This window comes from Lissotriton helveticus, chromosome 11 (genome assembly GCF_964261635.1).
Source record: "Lissotriton helveticus chromosome 11, aLisHel1.1, whole genome shotgun sequence".
NCBI lineage: Eukaryota > Metazoa > Chordata > Amphibia > Caudata > Salamandridae > Lissotriton > Lissotriton helveticus.
Genome location: NC_136072.1, coordinates 942,073,112 through 942,098,634, shown reverse-complemented (window position 1 = coordinate 942,098,634; position 25,523 = coordinate 942,073,112). Strand labels below are relative to the sequence as shown.

At 44.5% G+C, this 25,523-nt stretch overlaps 1 protein-coding gene across 1 annotated transcript in view; it reads right to left on the bottom strand.

The window, feature by feature from the left end:
- LOC144791350 (solute carrier family 2, facilitated glucose transporter member 11-like) overlaps nt 1–25,523 on the bottom strand; it is a 736,021-nt gene that overhangs the window by 60,898 nt on the left and 649,600 nt on the right. The window lies entirely within an intron of this gene.

Here is a 25,523-nt window from a genome sequence, read left to right as displayed (position 1 = left end):
TAGTTTCCTATCTCCGGTTTTTGTAATCAGATTCCAGTATGGTTGTGCTTTTTTTTTACAAACTTATGGTCGAAAAAGATACCTGTGAGCGACATACTGCTCACCATTGACAGGGTCTTCTTAGTTGTCATAGCCAAGTAAAGCTCTTTATAGTCATTTTTACTAGGGAATGTATTCCCTACTGGGTCATCCCACAGATGGCTGAGGCCCATTTCAAACAAGTTATAATTAAAAAATAACTGTGTGTTATAACTTCTGAGCAAGAGAAATATAAATGTATTGACCTTTGGCTTTTAGATACATGTGACAATAGTTATTTTAATTTCTTAATTGTAACTCGCTTATGCCTATAGGCATATGTGATTTTGAAAGATATTGCATATTACCTTTTTATTTTGAAATTACCTAGACTTTCATCATGATGCTTTCACTCGCTACACCACTCATATCTTTCAGGGTCCCTATTTTTGTAAGAAAAGAGTAACTATGTTGACAGTAAAGGAGAAGTTTACAAAATAGAAACACCTGTAAGGAGATAGTAGAGACACTTTCAAAATGTATAACTTAACTTTGATCTAATCAATATGACTGAGCATTTCTATCTTACTGCAACTTCAGTAGCATCGATATTATTTGATACCTATTTATTTTTATTATGACAAAGTTAATAATTTCTGTAAAATGGTTTCAGGAAAGGTTATTGGAATGCTTTGTCTTGATTATTCAAATTGTTGGATGCTTTCTTAGCTATTTAATCCTATATTAATTGTATCTATCAAGAATAAAACTATTGACTTACTTATGGTTGATGTATCAAATAAATAATCATCAAAAATACTCCAAATTATATTTTCCATCCTGATTGCATTATGCTTGTTGATATTGCCCATGCCTTTTCTATTCATGATCAGATGAAAAGAGTTTTATTTTGCTCCCCTTGCCACCAACGCTTTTTTGTATACACAACAAGAAAAGTGCCTTAATTGTTATACTGGATGAAGTGTTCAATCCTTTATAATTGTAATAAATATCTTAGCATATATTATAAATATCTAGCAAAACCATTGTTTTTTTATACTTTATATTCATAATGAGTCTTTTCTTAACTACTACTTGCAAGGCTGTCCCTTTAAATGTAATGTGGCTATTCCATCATTGTGGTATGCAGGTGAAGCAGTCTTATTAGCCTGGTCACTTCATGCACTGTGTATATTAATTGTGTCCTTCATGGGCAGTTTCCACTTATCAACCATTTTTATTAAATCCCAGATTATGGCCTGTGGCCCTACAAGATGCTGGGTTACCTCATTAGACTGTGAGAGGAAACACTAAACCAATGTACACAATTTTTCAAATCTGGGAGTCACGTTTGACTCCTCAGGCTCATGGACTCGCATATTTCATCCAGCTTTTTAAAACTATGTAGGGTGATTGATGCACTTCTGTCAGTTGTTTTCTGACACACAACATTTAAATATCAGGAAATTAACTATACACATATTTCAAATTATATCAGCAATTAGGAAAGAACAATTCAAACACTTTTTCTGAAATTCTGAAGTGTGGTAGAAACAAAGATTTTAGTAGGAGCAAAACAAATCAAGGCACTTTACTTGGTGATTCTCCAAAGATAAAAGTTGCTGAAACCTGCTTTCCACATATTCTCGTTTTTGCGCTATATATCCTTACCTATGCAAATTTAGTGGCTGTTTCAACGAAAAATGTTCTGTCTATAAATGACACTGTGCGACTTCACCAGTGCTCTAGAAACCACAAGTCACAATTTAGATAGTGCTGCTGGTGAAAGTGCCGGAAGTGGCACTATTATACTGCCTGTACACTACATGCTTGTGCTCTCCATTCTGCCAGTCTCGAGGTATGTACTCACCACTCTGCTAAGTGTGGGGCAGGTACAAACCACTCTGCATGGTACAGGACTGCTACTCATCTCTCGGCCAGTCGTGCGGCAGGCACTCACCCCTCTGCATAGGTGTATTCACCCGTCTGCCATTCTCAGGGCAGGTACAATTACAGAGCGCTGATTGCTCATCCAGACCAAAAGCAGGTTGCCCTGCCCCCTCAACTTTCTTTCTGCTTGCATAGGAAAATACAAACATATATTTGGGAAAATGATGACCATGTGTCTGTAATGCATACATCGCTGCAGAGTTCAGTGTATCATATTACCCAGTAAAGGCTGTTTTCCAGGGCCTTCCAATAAAATGCAGCTCAGAGAGAGGGCAAGCGGGCATGTCATGAAATTAGTGTTGTGTGAGGAGAAAAGCCAGATTGATATCCAATCTTAAATTGTCAGAAACAGTTCACATATTTTTTTCAGTTAGCATGATTTTTCCCCAAAGGTAGTTTAAATTTGGCCTGGCCATGAAATTCCGCTCTGCTTGGGGAGTTTGCAGAGTTTTTTCCGCTCTGTGTAGAGCACTGAGTTCACCTCCAAATGTTTTTTTAACCTTATTTATCAAGTTTTCAGCTTAGATAAAGTTGTACTGTACATTAATGCTATATATATGCACATCATGGACAAGTGTGTCACATATTTCAAATAGCCGTATTACAATCTAGTATGTACTGCAGATCACAACAGCTTTTTAACAATTACTTGTTGATGGAACATAGATGCGCACTATATTTGGGATGCAGTTCTATGAGGCCATGTCGTATCCTCTGTTGGCTCATCGAGCAGGTCATGCATGCCAAGAGGAAGAGACTGCATTTGTCATGTATTTCCTCCCAGATGCAGGAGGGTGCACAGACATAATATCGACTCCAAAATATCGTTTGGACAGAATATCGAGTTTTAAATATCGTTTGGAGAAAATATCGACTAGACAGAATATCGACAGCCAAAATATCGTTTTTAAGGTAAGTGAAGTAATATCGACTGTAAATAATATAGACAGTGAAAATATCCAAGTATATAATCTAGATAGTAAAAAATATAGTTTTTTAAATAATATTTAATTATTTATAGTGTTTTTATGTTATATGTGTGAAAAGTGTCATTTTATTTTATAATTATTTTTAATTAATGATTTTTTTTAATTATTGTGTAATTTTATTCTGTAGCGGGTTGTGGGTTTATAGGGGAATAGGGTGGGAAGTAATTTAATTATAATTAATTAAATATGTAAATTTATTAATTGGTAGTAATAATTAATTAATTGGTAATTAAATAATATATGTTAATTATTTAAAATTTAATTGGTAATGAATTTAATTTAATTGATTAATTGCTAATTATGTAAATTAAAATAATGTATTTTCTGTAGCGGGTTGTGGGTTTATAGGGGAATAGGGTGGGAAGTAATTTAATTATAATTAATTAAATATGTAAATTTAATAATTGGTAGTAATATTTAATTAATTGTTAATTAAAAAATATTTGTTAATTAATTAAAATGTAATTGGTAATTAATTTAATTTAATTGATTAATTGCTAATTATGTTAAATTAAAGGGGTATTTTTAGGGTTCAGGGTCAGTTTTTAGTTTTTGGGTAAAGGGGTATTTTTAGGGTTCAGGGTCAGTTTTGGGTTTTTGGGTAACGGGGTATTTTTAGGGTTCAGGGTCAGTTTTTAGTTTTTGGGTAAAGGGGTATTTTTAGGGTTCAGGGTCAGTTTTTAGTTTTTGGGTAAAGGGGTATATTTAGGGTTCAGGGTCAGTTTTCAGTTTTTGGGTAAAGGGGTATTTTTAGGGTTCAGGGTCAGTTTTTAGTTTTTGGGTAAAGGGGTATTTTTAGGGTTCAGGGTCAGTTTTTAGTTTTTGGGTAAAGGGGTATTTTTAGGGTTCAGGGTCAGTTTTCAGTTTTTGGGTAAAGGGGTATTTTTAGGGTTCAGGGTCAGTTTTTAGTTTTTGGGTAAAGGGGTATTTTTAGGGTTCAGGGTCAGTTTTCAGTTTTTGGGTAAAGGGGTATTTTTACGGTTCAGGGTCAGTTTTTAGTTTTTGGGTAAAGGGGTATTTTTAGGGTTCAGGGTCAGTTTTTAGTTTTTGGGTAAAGGGGTATTTTTAGGGTTCAGGGTCATTTTTGGGTTTTTGGGGTACATATACAATATTGCCTATTATTTAATTAAATGTTGTTACTATATATATATATGTTTTAAGAAATATGATTAAAAAAATATAATTTTTTTACTTTCATTAATTATTTAATTATTAAAAGTTATTTTAAGTATTGTTAATTATATTTTAGTAATACATTTTTTATATTAATGTAATTAAACATTGTTTTTAGTAAAGTCGATATTTTTTACAACGATATTTTTGTAAACGATATTTTGTACTCGATATTTTTGTACTTACCTGTTTGTACATACAAACTCGATATTTTGGTTGTAGATATTTTTTCCTCGATATTTTGGGTAGTCGATATTTTGGTAGTCGATATTATTTCAGTGATCCATGCAGGAGTTCTCCCCTGCACGCCCAGGTGAGGCATCATAGTCCAGACCACAGAGGTTCGGACTGGTTGGTCCCTTAAATAATTCACCAGGTGTTCCCAGATGTCTTTCAGGCGAGGTCGGGGGAACTTCTGCATTAGTTGTAAGCTGATCTTTTCAATAAACAAGGTCCTTCAGCCAGTCCTTGAATTTGGTGGTTCGCCCTCTTCCCCATCTGCACGCCACCCTACGTTTAGCCAACAACAGTCTCATTGCTACAAATCGTTTGTATAGTGCTTGTATGTCAGCTGTGTGGCATAGAAGTGCCAGGGAGGGGGGTACCTATAATTTGGGATAGGGCAGTGATCACCTCACTCTAATATCCATGAAGGTCTGGGCATTGCCAAGCAAGGTGCAAGAAGTCAGCACCCGCCTATCGACATCTCTCACAACTATCGTCATGTCTCAATTTGTACTTGCGCAGTCGCGTGGGTGTATAATAGGTTCGGTGTAGATATTTGAAATTTATTATTAGTAAGTGACTGCTTGCTGTGATAGCTTCCGTCTGTGTGCAGCAATATGTCCACTGCTTGTCAGGGGTGATTCCAATTCACGGTCCCAAGCCTCTCTGGACCCGTGTTTTAGCTGTGTCCTCTCAAGTAGTGGAGCCCGATATACTCTAGATACTGCTTGCGCTGGCCCCGCCATTTTAAGTAGGGTGTGTAATGCTTCTAAAGGAGAAGGTTCATGAGGGAATCCTGGGATGTATGCTCAAATTTCAGGTTTTAATCTATAGTATAGAAATGTCTCCAGAGGAGTGACATTGTCCTCAGTAAGCAGTTCCGTTGGCTCTCCGAATGCCCCCCCCAGTAAAGGTCGCTCCAGCAGTTTAGGTTCCTTCTGTAGAGCATCTTGTGGCACACAGTCTCGTGGGTGACCAGTATATGCTCAAGGTATGGGACTGGTATGAGAGGGAAATACAGTATTTGCTTTCCCACTGTTCTGGCTAGGCTAGGCGTATTCATGCGTGATTAGTGAAAGTTACCGTATGATGCGTCACCCGTTCCCCAGGGTCTCGGTTACCCAGAAAGGAGGTCGTGGGTCCGGGGGTCATGTATCCCTATTCGATGGCCAAATGTGTCATGGAGGGTGGTGGATGAAGCCAATATGTTGCATAATGGGCCTGAGCCATCAGAAAGTATAGCTCCATATCTGGGGCCTCAGATTTCACCAGTTGAGAATGGTTGTGTCATGGTGCGTCAGTCCATGTTAGTCTGATGGGAATTGAACGGAGGGTGTTGAGGAAGAGGTGCCCTGGATTATAGGGTATATTAATGAATAAATGTTGCAATTTAGGTAGTATAATCATTTTCATTACACCCAGTTGGTAATGGTGTCAATGGCAGTGCCATAGTTCGCGCAAAGCATTTCTTCCTTAGTTCTGGTTATTGTCATGCCCAGATATTTTATTTCGGTTTTGCACCATTTCAAGGGGAAATCAGGGGTGAATTGAATCGTGTTGGGCGTGATCGTAAAGATCTGAGATTAGCTCCAATTAATCCCTATCCTGGAGAATGAACAGAATCTGATGAATTCACGCAGGATCGGGTTGAGGCTAGTCTGTGGCTCCCATTAAGTAAAGAGTGGCATCATCAGCATACAGCGATATTAGTATCTTCTGTGTGGGATATGGTATGGCATAGTCCCTCTGCTGTTGTCGTATTTTGGCCGTGAGGGGTTCTATGGCGAGGGCGAATAGCAACAGGGATAGGGGGCATCCTTGTTGTGTGCTTCATATGATTGGGATCGGAGGGGAGTATAGACCATTAATCTGTATAATAGCCTGAGGTTGGGCGTACAACAGACTTATCCATGCCAGGAATGGCTGGGGGAGATCCATCCTTCCAAGAATTGCAAACATGTAGTCCCATTCCAGGGAATCAAAAGCTTTTGTGGCATCTAAGAATATACCTGCTGCGCTAATCTCTGGATCTATGTTGTGGAGCAACGCAAATGTTGGGCGCACGTTATAGGATGTGGCCCTGCCGGCGATGAAGCCTTCCTGATCTGGGAGGACCAGCCCTTCCATCAGCAACGTCAACCTATTTGCAACAACTTTGGCTAGGATCTTGATGTCGCAGTTGATGAGAGACAGAGGCCTGTAGGCCCTGCAGCTGCTGGCCTCTGTTTGGCATGAGTAAGGATATGATCATGGCCTGTCACATGGTCATAGGTAAAGTCCCATTGTCTTCCTCAAATAGCTATTTAAGGAATATTGCTAATTTGTTTATATAGCATTCATAAAAGTCCACCAGTAGGCCAGCGGGTCCCGGGGCCTTACCGGATCGCAAACCCATTATTGTGGCCCAGATCTCGTCCTCCTTGAGATCGGCAGACAGGATTATTCTACGTGAATCGCTAATCCACCCAAGGGCAGTGGTCCCCCATATATAAACAAGCCACACTGGGGGCACATGAGGCCCCCATGCTGACACATTGCACCTGATGGAAGTACTCATTGTTAAACTCGAAATAATTCTCTCCCAAAACAATCATGAGGCAATTCAGAATCATAGGTGCATTGGGGAGGTCTGTCTGATTCATTAAGATTTCCTCCAGGACCTGGATCGCCCCATACTGGGGGATGTTAGTATAAAGTGATTCCAGGTCCATGGTTACCAACAATTCAGTTTCATGATCAATTGGCATCTTCTCCACTCTAGAAATAAAATGTCCCGTATCTTTTACAAACGATTTCAGTTTGGCCACCAGAGGTTTTAAGAACCGATCCACATATTTTGATAGAGGCTCAGTGGCAGCTCCAATCGTGGACACAATGGGACGCATCAGAGGATCTGTGCTGTCCTTGTGGACCTTGGGCAGGCCATAAATGATGGGCATTCTGGTGAATGTGGGGGTAAGATATTCCGCTTCTTTGGTTCTCTGCCTTATTATTCTCAGTAGACGTTGGTCTCTCACAGATTCCATCTGTGTGCACTATCTTGGTTGATTTAGGTAAGTGTCATCGAGACGTTTGACAGGTCCCTGATTCTTTCGGATCTCGCCAGCACTATATTTTTTAAAATAAAACTGAGAGGTACAAACTCGAATGTTGTATCTATCTTGCTTTGATTCCTAGAATCGCTGGCCTGACAAATCTGCAGGGACGAGAGCGACATATCCACGCCATTTTCTGAATGCTCCCCGGTACTCTCTGTCTGCTTGCCAATATACAGTTCTCTGAAGCCGCGACCTGTACGCCATAAAACAGTAAGTATAGACTAAGTCCACCCCTGAAGTGCCTTGGTAATTAGTTTACATAGATTTGAGATAAATGTGTTGGTTGGATTTGTGCTAATCCTTAGGGTATATACATGTTTCACCTTCCATCTTTGGGAGTTTTTAATCCTGTTTCTTCTCTCTGTTCTACCCTTTATTTTTTATGGAAGATGAATGCATGCGTTTGAAGTCGTTGGTTGTCTTTCAGTCCTTTGGGATTCCCGAGTAGATTTTCTACTCCTACGAAATTGATATCAGTAATATTCATTCTGCAGTATTTTGAGCTCACTGCTTCATCACCCGATGGTTGTACCTTCTCTACGAGATTATTAACAGTCTATGAAAACTTTCTGTGTACACCGTAATTGTGTATGATTATAATATTGACATGAAGAAAATGTATGTAAAATTCATATTTTGGTTTTTTTGGGCCTATGTCAGACTGTATGCTGTTGTTTTACCTCTACCCCCCTCCCCTACTGTGATTGCCCTGACGAAGGTGTGGCCGTAGATCTGGCATCGCACCGAAACGCGCGTTGTAGTTTTTGAGTCTGTCCTGTCACTATTCCATCGTGCCTCCCTCCAGTATGTGTGGAGAAGCTTCCGGACAGACTAATTGTGCTACATCTGAACTTTGAAAAATGATGAGTGGTGAATATTTGATGAATGTGTGAGTATGATTGAAAGTATGATACTTGTGAACTTGTTGAACCAGTATGTCAGTTGTTTAGTTTGAATGAATGAATGTTGGGTTGTGTGGGGTATTTATGCATTGTTTAAGTATGTTCTTATGAAATTATATATTCAAAATGGAGAAAATAAATAATAAATAAAAAATCTTTTGTACTTTTCTAAACATGTTGTGATTCTGTTGTGTGGTTGGTTGTCTCAGTGAGCTCATCCCTGCAGGTTACAAATAATGGACTCGAGTTGAGCCATCTTATTGATTCCAGGGGGCAGACATTTTGTGTTTTTTTGGTATCTGTTTCCTCCCCTGCTTGTCTGCACTGTATTAGTTTATTCAGGGGGCCCCTCTTCTTCATTGGTGATATAGAATGTATAGTCTTACCGGTGTTGTCAGTTACCATTACCACACATATGTTGGGCTTTAGTCTTCTTCAGGATCCGTAACAGTTGTCGGGAGCCAGGAATGTTGTTTCATTTGGCCAGCGAGCGTTTTTCTGTGTCATTCAGAAAATCCTGGGCCTGTTGTGGTCTGTTAAAGATGTGGGTCTTTCCACGAGAGGGGATTCGCAGTCTGGTGGGGTAGAGCATTGCGGATTGTATGTTGGCTTGCTGGAGCTGCTGCTTGATCGGTAGAAACTTCCTGCGTTTCTTGCACCGCCATGGTAAAGTCCGGGAAGATCGAGAGTTTTTTTCCCTTCGTAGGTTAGGTCTTGCTTTTCCCTAGCCAGTCTTAGGATCGTGTCACAGTCTTTATAGTTGAGCAGTCATGCTAGTTTGGGCTGGGGAGGAAAGTCCAGTGGTGGTCTGGCTGCGAGTGATAGATGGGCCTTTTCAACCACCATGACTTTAGAATGCGCCTCCGTGCTGAACAGACCGAGCAGTAGTCACTCCACATAGTCTTCCATGTGACCTGTAGAGGAGGACTCTGGGATGCCCATTATGCACCTGTTATTTCTTCGTGAGGTGCATCTAAGACTTTATTCTTAGCTGCAATGATGTTTTACAGTTTATTTCTTGGAGGCGTCCGCAGTTATCAGAAGTCGAGTCCTCAAGAGCAGATATGCGTTGCTCCTATTTATCCATGCGATGCATGATGCTATCCATGCAAATGGTCATGGTGCCCATCTTGGTCTCAATAGAGTTGAGGCTTTGGCACATTGTCAGAAGAAGTTCTTTTATATCTGTGTCCTGTGGTTCATTTGAGGCTGTGTGTTCTTCTTCCTGGCGTGAGTCTGTGTCCTCAGCCATATTGGCGTTATTTTTGCAGCTTGTGAATTGGAGTTTGGCTTGCTTCCCGTCAGTAGGACCCATGATTTGTGGCTTCTCCACAGGCTGGGAGTACCGCGGTCAATGCCATTTAACTTTTAGGTTCCTCAGGCCACTGTGGTTCTGCCAGTGCTGTTATGTGTCTTCACACAGGAATAGGGGATAATGGCAGCCTCTCTGCGGCTCAGTTCTTCTCTTTGCCCTGTTTAGCTTCAGACTCTTCAGGAGGCATGAATGCGCCATGCTACAGGGCTCCCTACATCAGAGGGGGCAGGAGCTTTCCTCCTGCATTTACCGCCAGCTGTTTCATGGCAGTGGGGCATCTGTATGGGCTTTGATGGGGCTGTTTCCACCAGTCACTGCTCAATGTCAAGCGGCTGCATGGGTCTCATGGCGCCCAGCCCACGGCATGCTCCAGAAAGGCACCAGCCGTCCTAGACCACCGGAGTGCATGCAGGCCGGGCCCGGACATCTCAGAAACTGGGTACCGCTCCGGAGCAACCCACCGTATCATCCAGAGGTCTGGGGGAAGACAGCGCGGGCGAGGCCCAGTCATGAACCAGCGCCTGCTCAAGGCCTACCTTCTGCCGTCCCAGCAGAGTTCAGCTGCCCCCGGTTTCAGCCCTCGGCCGGCCCCCCGCCTTCCAGCACTGAGGTGAGTGAGCACCGGCCTTAGGCAGCGGCGATCCTGGGGATCTTCCCGCAGCTACGCTGGACTGCAGTTCAGAGTGATGGGGACTCAGTTGGTGCACTCCTCCCGTCGCCATCTTGGGACGCCCGAGGCCGCAGACACGGGACCCACTGTGTTGAGTGCCCAGAAAGGCTATTGCAGTTCTCCATCTCTGCAGTGGGTCATGCAGGGCATCTCATATGTGTGGGCAATTTTTGCCAGGGTAAGAGGGAGGATCATGTTGGATTATGTTCCCGGGCTAACAGCCTTGCAGGAGTGTGGCCAACTTGTTTGCAGGCTCTCATGCGTCCCCTATACATTTTTTTCCCAGCTATCGCTCACCAACTTTAAGTTGGCGAGTGAGGGGAGTCGTACTCCAGACCACCTTCCGATGTGATTTCTCAACATGTGTGGTCGCGGATGGTCACTGTGCCACTCGAGTGGAACATCTATTTGAGTAGCAGAAAGAAGCAGCACCCTCTTGCACTGCATGGGATGCCGTTTGTGCTGACTTTTTTTAGGGTGGGACAAATACCCAGTGCTAAAAATCAGCACGAACGGCGCAACCTAACACACTCCATTGCTTGTGTAACTCTACATAGCGCAGCAGAGTTTTGTGGTCACTTAGAACTCCGCCTACACCTAGTTTAAAGGAACGAATTAACACACACATTTTTGTTTACTTGTTTGCCTCAGGAGTTTCAGGGATTCAGACAGAATCACAGAATGTTGAACCTACGTTGAGACTCCAACCTAGCTCCTCAGTTCAACAGGTGGCGGTTCTGGTCATATTACATGCCTTCCCTTCTCTGCTACAATATTCTCTCCCTCGCATCTGCCTCCTGTTTCACCTATCCATCATTCGGCCGCCCACCGCCTGCCTGAAAAATTGCTTTCTGGGCCTTCCTCCCTTTTCGGACACTTTTACTTATTCTCACTGATAGATGTCACATATTATCCCTCAAATTTTGCCTTTCTGTGACCCCCTGTCTTCTGTTACCCCCTTCGGTTTTCACGACCATTATCCTGCACGTTCCTCCCCACATTTTTGCCGTAATATTGCTTGTAATTTTACTTGCGCACTGACGTAAAGCAGGTAAAAAAAATAGCAAGGCCAGTACATTTCGCTTAGTGCAAAGCATATTGGCATTTCTAATGCCTGTTTCACTTTGTGCTCGCTCACACTTTATACTTGAGTTTAGAAATTTGGCCTCGCCACTTTTAAAATCCACCAGATGCCACTGATTTGGAGGGGGAGGTAAATGACTGCAACTGAATGGATGTGTTTATATCTGTGTGAGATGCAATTAGCCTAATCCTGGCCACAAACCAACAAGGTCCTGTTCAATGGGATGCAATTATCTAGAGTTATTACAGAGAACGGTGAAGAGCAGAGAGGGGTGAGGATCAACATGAAGGCTAAAGTGTCTGAAGAGTTGATGCATGAAAAGAAAAATCTTCAGCTCCTTGAAGAAGTACAAGAGGGTGGATGTCTGTCAGAACCAGACGGGGTTGCAGTTCTTGAGGCACAATACAAGAATGCTTGATCTCTTATCTTCTGCTTCATGCACTTCTTTTCCCAAGGTTGGTGATTTTGCTGCTGAGAGAGTTGCAGTAGCACTTGTTGTGGGTGGTCAGACAGGACAGGGTCCTCCTGCGAACTGCTTTGTAGATGGTACAGCAGATCCTGAATGTGAGGCATGCCAACTAGGGAGTCAATAGAGTTTACTGAGGGCAGCCATCTACTGACCTTTTTTCAAAATGTGTTTATTTATCTGCTTGAAACACGTGAGTACAGAGTTCCACATGTGAACCCAGCCAGTTATATAATGTCTATATAATATACAAGCATTTTCTTTGATAAGTACAACAGCAAGCATAAACGTATCCCCCCTCCCAGCATCACCCGAACTGCAATCCCTGTTGTTAGACACATAGCAACTTACACTTCACAGTTGTGGCACCTTAGTCGAGTAGTAGCAAGCTATTTATCCTTTTCAATGTACACAGTTATGCAGTATACCTGCTGCAAGTCAGGGTTCCCAAGTAGGTACATGGTTAGCGGAGTCCAGAAGTCCTTAGGCCTAGAAGCCTCGGGCAATTCTTCATCATATGTCCCCAGCTGCTCTTTACAGTAAACTAAATCCTGAACCCACTTTTGAACAGTTGGGGAGGGTCTGGCGCCCCAGCATTGTGCCACTGTAATCTTGCCAAACAGGATTGAAAATGCGACAATTCGCCTGTTGCATGGTTTAAGCTTCTTAACCAACCCCAGCAAACATAATTCCAGATTACAGGCCACATTTCCTAAAACAACCTCGGTAAGCACTTTTGTAACTTGATTCCAAAATGCATATATTTGAGCGCAGCTCCATGCGAGATGCATAAAGTCCGCGTCATCCTGCTGGGTCACAGAAATATATATCATGTGTAGCAATCGGTAGCGCTGGGGCGTATAAATAGTCCAGTCGCGCCCGCTTAGCCAAAGTCTTCCATGCCCAAGCAGTGCATTTAACAGAGTTAATTTCGGTTCTCTGAACTCCTCCCCCTCCCGACAGTGCTGCCACCACCAAAGGGACCGGGTGCACAGTGTGTGCTTCAATTGCAGCATGCTATAGGAACCATTGCGGGAAGTACCAATAATACACAAACTGGGCCTAAGCACATAAATAGCATAACCGCATATCGAGCACTTAAAAGCATGTCCTAGCTACAGCTCGGTTTCTTGCTGCCCGAAACTAGAGGCAGTAGAGCTATCTGGAGCGTATTAAATAGTGCAACGTTGAGTCGATAGGGCTAATGACCAACAAATAGAGGGCAGTATCATCATTTTCGCCACCGAGATTCCTATCCGCCTGCGAGAGAGGCAGTTTAGCCCATCGAACTGTTTGCTCAGTAATTTGCATGATGACTCGACCATAGTCCATGGAGAGTATTTTATCTGGATCCCTATGAAGCCATATCCCAAATTATTTCACAAGGTCAGTAGACCACTACAGTGAGAAATCCAGTGCTACCTCTTGAGTGCCTGCAGTCGGAGGAAAGACTGTTGACTTCACCCAATTAATCCCTAATCCGAAATATCTCTAAAATTTCACATATTCTCTCAATAGCACCCGGAGATTTTTAGCAGGTTCACGTACATAAAGCATCATAATGTCCGTGTACAGTGAGACCACAAGGAGTCCCTGCCTAAATTGCATCGCTGCATAAGCATGTTTTTGACGAATTTTGCAGGCCAAGGTTTCCAGCGCAAGTGAACAGAGCATCAGAGACAGGGGGCATCCCTGCCTTGTGCCACTCTTTATTGGAAATGCATTTGAAACTCAGATATTAACTCGCACACAGGCCTCTGGCTCAGCATATGTTAATTTATCCCATTCAACGAAGAACAGTGTGTTGTAACTAGCCTCTTAGCATGGCCCATCACCCTTGTGCCCATTTCCCCCTCCCTTACAGCTGCACTTGGTACATCCCATGTGTCAACTGGCGCTCGCTCTAGAATGTTGACAGAGCAGCGCCACTCACAGAAGACAGCTGACGACATCCATGTATACTTAAAGAATAAAGAACCTGTTAACCGTTGTATGTAGTGCCGTGAATTACAACATTCTTTGGCGACGAGGACGAGGAAAGCTGTGCCAGGGACAGCGGATGTCGCCCCCCTGGTGAAGTCATTGCTGTCACTGCTGTCAAAGTTTTTGAAGTTTTAAGAAGGCGAGTCTGAGGTGTCGCGGGAGAAAAAAGAAAATGAAAAGCGGAGCCAGAGTGAAGAAGATGGATGCGGCGCGAGCGTGAAACGCGCTGACTCCAAAGCACTGCAAGTAAGAGGTCGTGACCCTACAGCCTCTATTCCCCTGTGATTCAGCCCACGGGGTGAGAAGGGTGGCGGGAATATTCATCGGGTGTCGGGCCGGGCACCGTGAATTCCTTGCACCCAGTTCAGCGCAGCTTCTGACACCAGCGCGTTTCAGTCGTGTGTCATAACGGGCACAGTTAGAGCGCAGGCGGAGCGCGAAGAAAGCAACGACGCCTGAGAGGAATCGAGCAGTTTCAGTGGGCGGTGTGAGAGAAAGGGATAAAGCGATCCAAGCATTTCGCTGCGCTCTGCGCTTCTCTGGGTCAGTGTAACTGTGGCGTGAAGAGGAAAAGGAAAGCCAAACGCTTCGCCTAGTCTACGATGTGAGGCAGCGTGTTTGCTTAGAGGTCGTCTCATATCGTGCTGCACTAATTAACTTAACTCTCGTCTGTGAAAGAGAGAGCATTGAACAGATTTGGTGGAGAAGCTTACCTGTTTTCACCTCGAGACACCACGAGTTTTCTGACATGACTGGGTGAGATTGTATGAGGGGAAGTCACCTCAACAGGAAGGTCCCGCCAGTGGGAGGGGGCCAGTACCCCATTGGTCTGAGGAGTGGCATTTGGTGGAAGTAGAAAGGGGACTACCACTAATTTCATCAAAAAATTGTTCTCTTATTTAATACTTGTGTTGATTTCAAAGACGAGTGAAATTGGTGTTCTTTGGGGTTACACAGTGAACAGTTACAGTGTCTTATTATTTATAATTAAGGTTTCCCCTGCACATCTTTGGTCTGCCTCGCAGGCAAGGTCTTTTCCAGGTAATTTAACCCTGCATGGCAATGGCGGGGGCGGGCATGAGTCAACCTCCCCCCTTTTTAAATGAATTAGGAGAACCTGACATACCATGGAAGAGGTGGGAAGGCATTTTCAAATCGTATCTAATTGCCATAGGTGGTAGCAATTATACCAATATACGCAAGCAACACATACTACTCCACAACTTGGGTACTCATGGGAGAAAGATCTATGAAGACATAACAGGGAGGTTAGTGGAAGACGAGCAAGAGGAAGTGGAGGAAGGTGTCAATGTGTATGAAAGCACACTCAGGGAACTGGGAGCTCATTTTAAGGAGAAGATAAATGTAGTAATGGAAAGGCACAAGTTTTTTAAGAGGGTGCAGAAGAGGGAAGAAAAGGTGAGCAATTACATAGCGGTACTGAGAGGGTTGTCCGCTACATGCGAATTTGGGCAAATCACTGACTCTTTAATCAGAGATCAATTGGTGCGGTGCACTAATGACACTAAGACTCAGGAGGAGTTACTCACCAAGAATCCAAACCTAGAAGAAGCTATTAACATAGCCAAGGGTCTGGAACATACCGCGAGATGCATTAGGGAGATGAAATCACCTGAGGGGGCAAGTAAAGAGAGGACGGAAAATAAGCCCAGTACTGAGGGAGAAACTGTTTGCAAAGTGGGAGACAAAAACAAAGAGGGGGTGCGTAGTAAGTCAGGCCCCATTGTGTGTTTCAAATGTGGGAGTTCGAACCATTTGGCAAGTAACTGGAAGTGTCCTGCTAGGAATGTACAGTGTAGGAAATGCAACAGGTGGGGACACTTCTCTAAAGTGTGTAAAACGCCAGTCAAAAATGTGAATGTCATTGAAGAAAACAATCAAGGGGAGGAAGGGGAAAGATCATATGTTTTTCAAGTGAGTGGGGATGAGGATGATGACGCGATCTCGTATCCAAAATGTGATGTTCATTTAGATGGAGTTAAATTTAGTATGTATGCTGATTCCTGCTCCCCCTACACCCTGGTGGATAAAAATGTATTTGAGGAAAAGTTTGCTAATCACCCTGTAAAATTGCTGCAACCTGATATCAATCCCAAAGGGTACAATGAAGGGAGAATACCACTGGAGGGCATGGTGACGATGAGGATTTCCTTTAAGGATAGACACACGGTGGGAAAGGTGTATGTTTCCTCCAGGGGCTCTACACTGCTGGGCTGGAAGCATCAGAAACAGTTAGGCATCAAATTAGACCCAAATAACACAGAACAAGTGATGTTAATTGACCCTTTGGGCATAGCGGGGAACCTCACGGAAGAGTTTAAAGATGTGTTCAGTGACAATCTAGGGGTGTTTAGGAACTATATGCACAAGATCATCCTCAAGGAGGGGGCAGAACCTGTGGTGCATAAGACTAGATCCATACCCTTGCGCATGAGAGAGCCCCTTGAGCAGGAACTTCAGAGACTGATTAGTCAGGGAGTCATCGAAGAAATTGAAAGTTCGGCTTGGTTGGCCCCAATTGTGATCACGGCAAAAGATGGAGGGAATACCATTAGGCTTTGTGTGGACCTGAGAGGCCTCAACGCCAACATCCTGGTGGACAGATATCCCCTTCCCAGAATAGGCGAAATGTTGAGCACGATTAAAGGAGCAAAGTATTTCAGTGTGCTGGACTTATCATCAGCCTATTATCAGATTAGACTTCACCCAGATTCTCAATTGCTCACTGCATTCACAACCCCGTTTGGAAACTTCAAGTTTTTGCGCATGCCATTTGGTTTGGCGTCTGCGGCTGCGGCCTTCCAAAGAGTTATGCAACATGTATTAAAGGACTGCATGAACACCCTGTGCTTCCAAGATGACATACTAATCTACGGGGGCAATGAGGCAGAGCACAACGAAATGGCTAAGGCGGTATTGAGAAAATTGAGAGATGTGGGATTCACCACAAAACCTTCAAAATGTAAATTAGGGGTGTGCGCTGTAGACTACCTAGGGCACACTCTCTCGGAAGAAGGGATCAAGCCGAAGAGTGACCTGATCAGGGCGGTGAGAGACGCTCCCACTCCAAAGTCAAAAGAGGACATTCTGTCATTTCTGGGTCTTGCTGAATACATGGCCAAGTTCATTAAAGACTTTGCCATGGTGTCACAGCCCCTAAGAGACTTGATTAAAAAAGACAGTGTTTTCAAGTGGGGCAAAGAACAAGAGATGGCAATGAGAGACATCAAGAAGGCCATCATTGAAGCCCCATTCATAGGGAAGTTTGATCCCAACGGAGAGACCATCATCTCGACGGATGCCAGCAACCGTGGGATAGGGGCCACCCTAGCACAAAGAGAAGGGAGCAAAGTCAATGTGGTGGCTTTTGCATCCAGGACTCTCACAGCATCAGAAAAAAACTACTCTACTATAGAGAAAGAAGCACTAGCGGTCTACTGGGCAGTCTGCCACTACAAATTTTTCATCTGGGGAACTCCTTTCGAAGTGCAGACTGACCACAAGCCATTGGTCTCTTTGTTCACAAAAAAAGATATGGAGAGCATGACGCCACGTATAGCCAAGTGGGCAGTCGGTCTACAAGCCTACAATTTCAGTGTGTCTTACATTCCTGGACTGCAGAATAGAGTAGCTGATTTCCTGTCAAGAGCGCCGGCGGAGGAAGAGGTGGTGGAGAAGATGAGAAGTGACCCAATTCTGGAGTTGCGGCTAGCAGCCGTGGAAAAGGATACCTGGGAGATTCAAATGGGTCAGGATGAGACACTGAAGAAAGTAAGGAGGTTTATACTCACGGGATGGCCGAAGAAGTGTAAAGACTTAGAGACCGAGATCCAACCATATTGGAACGTGAGAGAGGATCTATCAGTGGAGGGAGATTTAATATTGAAATCCGGGAAACTGGTCCCTCCAGAAGCATTGAGAAACCAAATTGTGGAGCTAGCTCACGAAGGTCACTTGGGAAGAAGCCTGAGCAAGGCTAGACTTCGCACAGACTACTGGTTCCCAATGATGGACAGTGAGATGGAGGACAAGGTGCGAGATTGCTACGCATGCAGCTTGAGCGACAAGTCCAAGACCGTGAGAAGAGCACCCTTGTCACCTGTGGAGGTACCTGAAGCTCCGTGGAACAAGCTTGGCTTGGACATAACCGGGCCGATACATGGTAGGGGGCCTCAAGACTGGTACCTGATAGTCATGGTGGATTACTATTCGAGTTGGGTGACCTACAAAGTAGTACACAACGTGAACACCCGAACGATCATCGAGTTCATGAGAGAAGTGTTCACAAGAGAAGGAGTGCCTGAGACCCTGGTGACGGATAATGGCGTACAGCTTATATCGGAAGAGATGAAGGAATTCCTCAAGGACTGTTCCATTGCACATGTCCGCACGCCACTGTACTGCCCCAAAGCTAACGGCAAGGTGGAAAGAGTCAACCGCATGGTGAAAGAGTGCATACAGCTGGCAAAACAAGCGGGACGGAACATCGAGGAAGCACTAAGGGACATGCTGTGGGCATATCATACCACGCCTAAGTCTACCACAGGATGCACACCTTTCGAGCTACTTAGAGGAAGAAAAGCGGGCACTAAACTCACACCCAGTTGGATGGGAAGGAGTCAAATTGTGGAAGCCAACCCCCAGGAGATCAAGAGAAAAATTGAAGCCAATCAACGCAAATACAAAGAGTGGTATGACAGGAAGTGGGGAGCTAAGGAGAGAGGATTCCAGCAAGGACAGAGAGTTTGGGTAAAGAAGCCGGAGAGACTGAGAATAGGAGGAGACAAATTCTATGCCCCCAGTACGATCAAGACTCTTAACAAGAATTCCGTGGTCATGGAAGATGGAAGAATGTGGAGCCAGGACAGGGTAGTGCCAGCAGGTAGAGAAGTTTCCGGGCCACACACAGCGAGGTTTGAGGGAGGAGACGTCAGAGGGGAGACAAGATTGGACAGGAGAAGTGGTAGGCAAAGGCACGCCCCCCAATGGCAAAAACAGTTTCTAATGAGATAGCTCCTATCAGAAATTCATTCTTGTTCTGCATATGTTCTCATCTTCTGTTACCTGTTTCTGTAGGGAGGATGATGTGTTGTAACTAGCCTCTTAGCATGGCCCATCACCCTTGTGCCCATTTCCCCCTCCCTTACAGCTGCACTTGGTACATCCCATGTGTCAACTGGCGCTCGCTCTAGAATGTTGACAGAGCAGCGCCACTCACAGAAGACAGCTGACGACATCCATGTATACTTAAAGAATAAAGAACCTGTTAACCGTTGTATGTAGTGCCGTGAATTACAACACAGTGGCATACCCATTCTTAGCAGGACAGTAAACATGTATTCCCACTGCAAGGAGTCTAATGCTTTTGCTGCATCCAGCAGCACTGCCACTGCCTGAAAATCCGACTCGAAGTAGTGCAAAGCTTCAAAAACAGTATGCAGGTTATGGGTCGTAGATCTCTTGGGCACACACCCGACTGGTCCGGGAGAATTAATTTGGGAACCAAAGGCTGTAACCTAGTGGAAATCATTTTGCTAAAATCTTTGCGTCTATATTTATGAAAGATAAAGGTCTGGATGATTTACACCTATTTGCCACTTTGTCTGGTTTCAGCAGTGTAACAATAAGTGCTTCCTTTAGAGTGGAAGGTAACTTTCCAATTTCATATGCCTCTGCACAGACATCTAATAGTCTAGGTGCTAGTTCTTCTATATACTCCTTGTAGAACTCACTCAGGAGCCCATCAAGGTCAGCTGACTTGCATGTGGGTAGGGACATCATAGCTATTTTTACATCTTCCACGCCAAAGGGTTGCGTAAGGTATTCCCTTTGACCCTCTGAGAGCCACCGAAGTGCGATATCATCCAGATATGCCCATATATCCGCTTCAGATACCTGGGCCCTGTCACCATGAAGTTCGGAGTAGTCCAGCACTACACTACTAATCTCTGACATATTGTGTTGCACCTCCCCATCCCTGTATAGCAATTCAGTGATGTTTTCCTGGTTCTTGGCATAGCTATCTTCTGGACCAATGAATGGCTAGGACTGCCTTCCTCCCCATAACACCTTGCTAAACTCCCCCTAGATCTATGCACCAAAATTCCTGATCTACTGTTTTGTTGTGTTCAGTCACAAGGTCCCTTATTCTGGCCAGTGTTTCTGATGCAAGGTTCTGCTCATACTCCCGTTCCAGAGCTAAGATCTGTGTCGCCAGCTTGCTGATTCTAGACCCTAAGTCCTTCAAGACACCCGCCTGTGCACTTATACATTTCCCCCCGGATTGTAACTTTAAATGCCTCCCATAGCATACCAGCACTATCAACTGAGCCCTTGTTGTCCATGTAATAGTTTCTGATCGCATTTCCAATAGTGCTCTTGAAAACTGGGTCTGCCAAGGAAGCTTGCTGCAATCTCCACATAAAAAGGGGCCGCGCGTAGGCAGGGATCTGCGGCTCAAGAAGTACCTGGGAATGATCAGAGAGCGTCTTAGCCAAATGACTAATATGGACTGCCCATGCGCATGTCACCTCGGACACGAGCCAATAGTCCAACCTGGACCATGACCTGTTCACTGATGAAATAAATGTTCTCTCCCTTGTCCCTGGGTGGCGCAATCTCCATATGTCTTGAATATAACCTGCTCCCATCAATCCGAGCAAAGTGTCTGACGCCTGCTTGCCTTGTGCTACTGCACTATCCGACCTGTCCATGTTCACATCTAGACAAATGTTAGTCTCCTCCCCATAATATCTCCACAGGAGGATACATAGAGATACGATGCCAAACATCAGTAAAAAAAAAAAAGCGGGCTTGTCCACATTTGGGCCAAGTATGTTTACTAGCAGTAATGTCACACTGCCCAGTTTGTCCAGGAATATCCACACCCTGCCCTGCTCATCTGTCTCTGAGCTAGTCATAGTGAATGGCACACCTTTCTTGACAAGAATAATCACCCCTCTGGAAAGGAGGAGAAGAGGCAGCCACACGTACCCCAACCCAGCATGTTCCCTCATTTTGCTCTGATATCTTAGTTAGGTGGGTTTCCTGTAGGAAAGAGACCTGTACATCAAACCTGTCCAGATACGCTAAAACAGAGCAAATTTTCTTGGGGCTGTTAAGTCTGCGTATGTTCCATGTGAGAAATGTTATATTACTACCCATACCTGCTGCACATCATGACACAATTGACATGGTCAGGCCCTTCTTGTTAAGTCAGCTGCAGTGTTTCAGAAGCTATGCCCTTGCAGGATTTCAAGTGCCCACTCCCTCCCACCTTTCTCCCACCCACTTCAGCAGCCCCAACTTGCTAAAGCCATCCCTGTTAAGAGAAAACAAAGCCTTGAGCCTCTTCGTCTGGATCATTGGAGGATTCATGCTGTCTTCTTTTCAGCTCTTTGGCATGGTCGAGGGCAGCCTTTGGGTTAGTGAAGATTTTAAAGTCACCCTCCTGGCCCGTTCTGAGGCGGGTGGGGTATAGCAAAGCATATGGAATGCCCTCCGATTGCAATAATTTCTTCACTGTACCAAAGCCCCTTCTTGCCGCCTACATTGCAAAAGTGAAGTCCGGGAATAAGGCCGGTGTACACCTTTCTCTCGCAATCCGCAGAATGGCGTTGCGGTCTTTATAGTTTAAACGTCTGGCGATGATGGGGCGTGACATCGCCCCAGGGACTGCTCGCATCGCCATGGAGCGATGGGCACGCTCGACGATCAGCATAGGGGACAGATTCTCAGGGCCAAAGATATCTCTAATCAATATCTCAAAGTAGGTCTCCATTTTGCCTGTGTTTGGCCAGTAATTCTAAGGTTGTTCCATCTGGACCTAGCTTCTAAGTCTTCTTTCTTCGCCTGTATGAGCACCAATACTTTCTCCATATTTAAGGCTTTGCTGGAGACCTCACTATGACTATGCTTCGGTTAGAAAACCTCTGCTCAACCTCCCCTAGTCTTGTGTTTTTTTTCTCTAACTTTGCTGACATGTGGTCCATTCTTTGGTTCAACGCATCTATCTTTACGTCCATGGATTGTAAACTGTGCTGTATTGCCAGAAGCGTCACTTTCGAGCGAGGGGCAGCATCGCCCTGTGCGTCTGCCTCCGAGTCTGATGCTGCCTTTGACTGTGTCCTGCTAGGCTTCCCCATTTCAAATATAAGGCAAGGTTGAGATTTGTTTGTTTTCCCCATGATTTGTACCAGGCACTGAGGTCCTGCAGCTCAGGAATACTGCCACTGCTTATACTACAATGAGTCTGCACTATCCAAGTCTCACCAGACAGTTACTCACATGTAGTAAGTTGCCTGAGTACAGGCCCTGGGTTGTTTACCCCGCCCCTCTGGACCAACATCTCTTTGAGTAGCCTTTTGTGTTATCTGTGGGAAGGTGCCTTCTATACTTTAGTACTAAGCACTGCCAGGATTTTCAATACTGTAGCCCAGATTTACTGCCTGCATGTACTGTGTCTTTGAAGTAATTGATTGGTCCCCTGTAGGCTGTGTTGTTAGTTTACTGCATTATGGCCCAGCCCCCCACTGCAAGGAACAGTGCTCTCTTGCGCCACATCAGAAATTGCTCAAGGACCCCCCTCAGCGCAACACGATGTTATGGGACTGCAGGGACGTCAGCATATGCACGCCACAAGTTGCTGTCCACCCCAGAGGCTCCTTGCTGTCCCTGCCTGCCAAAAACCAAAACGAGCACCAATATTGCCAACTACTTCTCACTGGGACATCAGATAGCCACACGACCTACCGAACTGAACAGTAAGTCTCAGGACACTTTTTAGTCCAGAATGAATCAATTATTTTAATGTCAAATTTTCAGCAGCATATATTTACAAAAGATATCACAAAATTTCAAAAAACATTACTTGTATCACTCCACACTTACTTGTGACCACAATTCTATCATACCAAAACATTCATTCACTCAGCCATACCATCAATATTAACACAACAAAAAACTTTACATCAGTTAACACAGCAATAGTTTACAATTCACTCCTAATGCTGTATTAGGAAGGTTTTGACTTTCCTTATACAGCATTAGGAGTGTTATGCATAAATACAAAACGTGGCTAAAAAACTGAACTTTTATCCTATGCTGTTTCATTGTACTATTTTGAAACGTAAACTATTGCTGTGTTAACTCATGTAAAGTTTTTTGTTGTGTTAATATTGATGGTATGGCTGAGTGAATGAATGTTTTGGTATGATAGAATTGTGGTCACAAGTAAGTGTGGAGTGATACAAGTAATGTTTTTTGAAATTTTGTGATATCTTTTGTAAATATATGCTGCTGAAAATTTGACATTAAAATAATTGATTCATTCTGGACTAAAAAGTGTCCTGAGACTTACTGTTTAGTTCGGTAGGTCGTGTGGCTATCTGATGTCCCAGTGAGAAGTAGTTGGCAATATTGGTGCTCGTTTTGGTTTTTGGTTATTAGTGAGGCTTGTCCTTATTGCCCGTGAGCCCAGACCCAGTTTTGGTAACGGTCCCTGCCTGCCAGCAGCTCATGGGCCGCAGCCTTGCTCCCGGGCCCAAACCCAACTCTGCAGCCACTGGCACAGGCCAGGCCACACTCCCACTCACCGCTCTTGTCTCTCGCTGCGACAATTGCTCTCCGGATCCAATAGGGGCCAACGGCAGGACAGTTCTGTTACCCGCTGAACTCTGCTCTCAGCAGTGGCATCAGCGCGAGCACAGCAAGCTGCACAGGTGCTAGCCGTATCTCTCCAGGCAGCTCTCTACGTGGCAGCACCGAAGGATGGGTCCAGGTACGTTTCTGGCCATTCCCTGGGCTGGGCAATCCAGCCCATGGTCCTCCCTTTCTCAGCGAACTCCGTCGGTAATTATTGTAATGTCTGTTATCTTATTGGCTAATCGTTGTTCTTTTTATTAATTTATTTATACCAGTATATTCTACTTTTAGCTACGCCTGTAATGTCTATTATCATATTGGTTAATCATCGTTATGTCTAGTATTTTATTTTTTACCAGTAATTGCTACTTTTAGCTACGCCTGTATATGCCTCTAATTTTATTGCCCTATATACTCTTACATATAGTTAACACCAGTCTTTTTGCACTGTTCTCCCCCACCTCTCACCCTCCCCTGATTCCTCCTCTCTCCTGGTCTGGCAATCCTCATAGTTAATCAGTTTAATTTCTATTACTCTACTTACACCAGTAACTTTTTACTACTACCAACACACTGTCTGCCAATCCTCTTTGTCAATCAGTGTAATCTTTAATACCCTATATATACACCAGTAATTCTTACTTTTATCTACACCAGGGTATTCTTCTGAAACCTACTGCCTTATTTCCTCATAATTCGTTTACCCTCATCCTTCATGTACTGATCCCCCCCACCCACTCACCCCCCTGGATTCATCACCCTTCTCTGACCCTATCCTTCTTGGACTGCACTGTCCTCTCCCATCTCTTCCCTTCACATTTCTGACCCTAACATGCCCCCTCTCATCCACTCCCCATGACTCTACTCTCTCCAAACATGGCCCTAACTCATGGACCATTCTCCATCCCCCTTATCTCTCAAAAAACAGCAAGAAATTTTTGAGACACAATCTACTCATCCGACACCCTGAAACACTCTTCGTTGATAACTACCTCAGCCTCACCTCCCCATTAAAACCAACTACATCTTCTATACCAAACGACCCTCCAAATGGAAAAGCACCTTCCTACGACATCTTCCAGTCACCAACTCAACCAAAATTCCTTATGGATTTAAATTGACCACTTCCCCCTCCCCTACCTTCCTAGGCAAAATTGACATCTCCATATTCAAATCGGGCAACATCCTCATACAAGCTAATGAATCCCACCTCACGATCTTTGAGCACCATTTTTGCTCCTTGTATTTCCATCTGTCCAATACTTCGCCTAAACTTCCGACCACCGCCCTCATCGCCACTGACAACAACAGGTCCCTGCTGGATAACGGAGAAACAGCGTCCCTCATCCTCCTGGATCTGTCAGCCGCCTTCGACATGGTCTGCCACTGCACACTACGAACACGCCTCCACTACGATGGGATCCAAGACAAGGCCCTGGACTGGACCACCTCCTTCCTCTCCGGCAGAACACAGAGCGTCCGCCTCCCCCTTCCGCTCCGAAGCCACCAAGGTCATCTGCGGCATACCCCAGGGCTCATCCCTCAGCCCAACGCTGTTCAACATCTACATGGCTCCTGTCGCCCACATTGCCCGACAGCACAACCTGAACATTATCTCTTACGCCGATGACACCCAACTGATCCTCTCGCTCACCAAGGACCCCCACACCGCCAAAACCAACCTACACGAAGGAATGAAGGCCATCGCCGAATGGATGAGGAACAGCCGGTTGAAGCTGAACTCGGACAAGACAGAGGTCCTTATCCTCGTTTCAACCCCCTCATTTGGGACGACTCCTGGTGGCCGGCCGTACTAGAAACAGCTCCAACACCCACCGACCATGCACACAACCTAGGGATCATCCTCGACTCCACCCTCTCCATCACCAAACAGGTCAATGCCGTCTCCTCCTCCTGCTTCAACACCTTCCGCATGCTCCGCAGGATCTACAAGTGGATCCCCACCGCAACAACAAGAACGGTCACC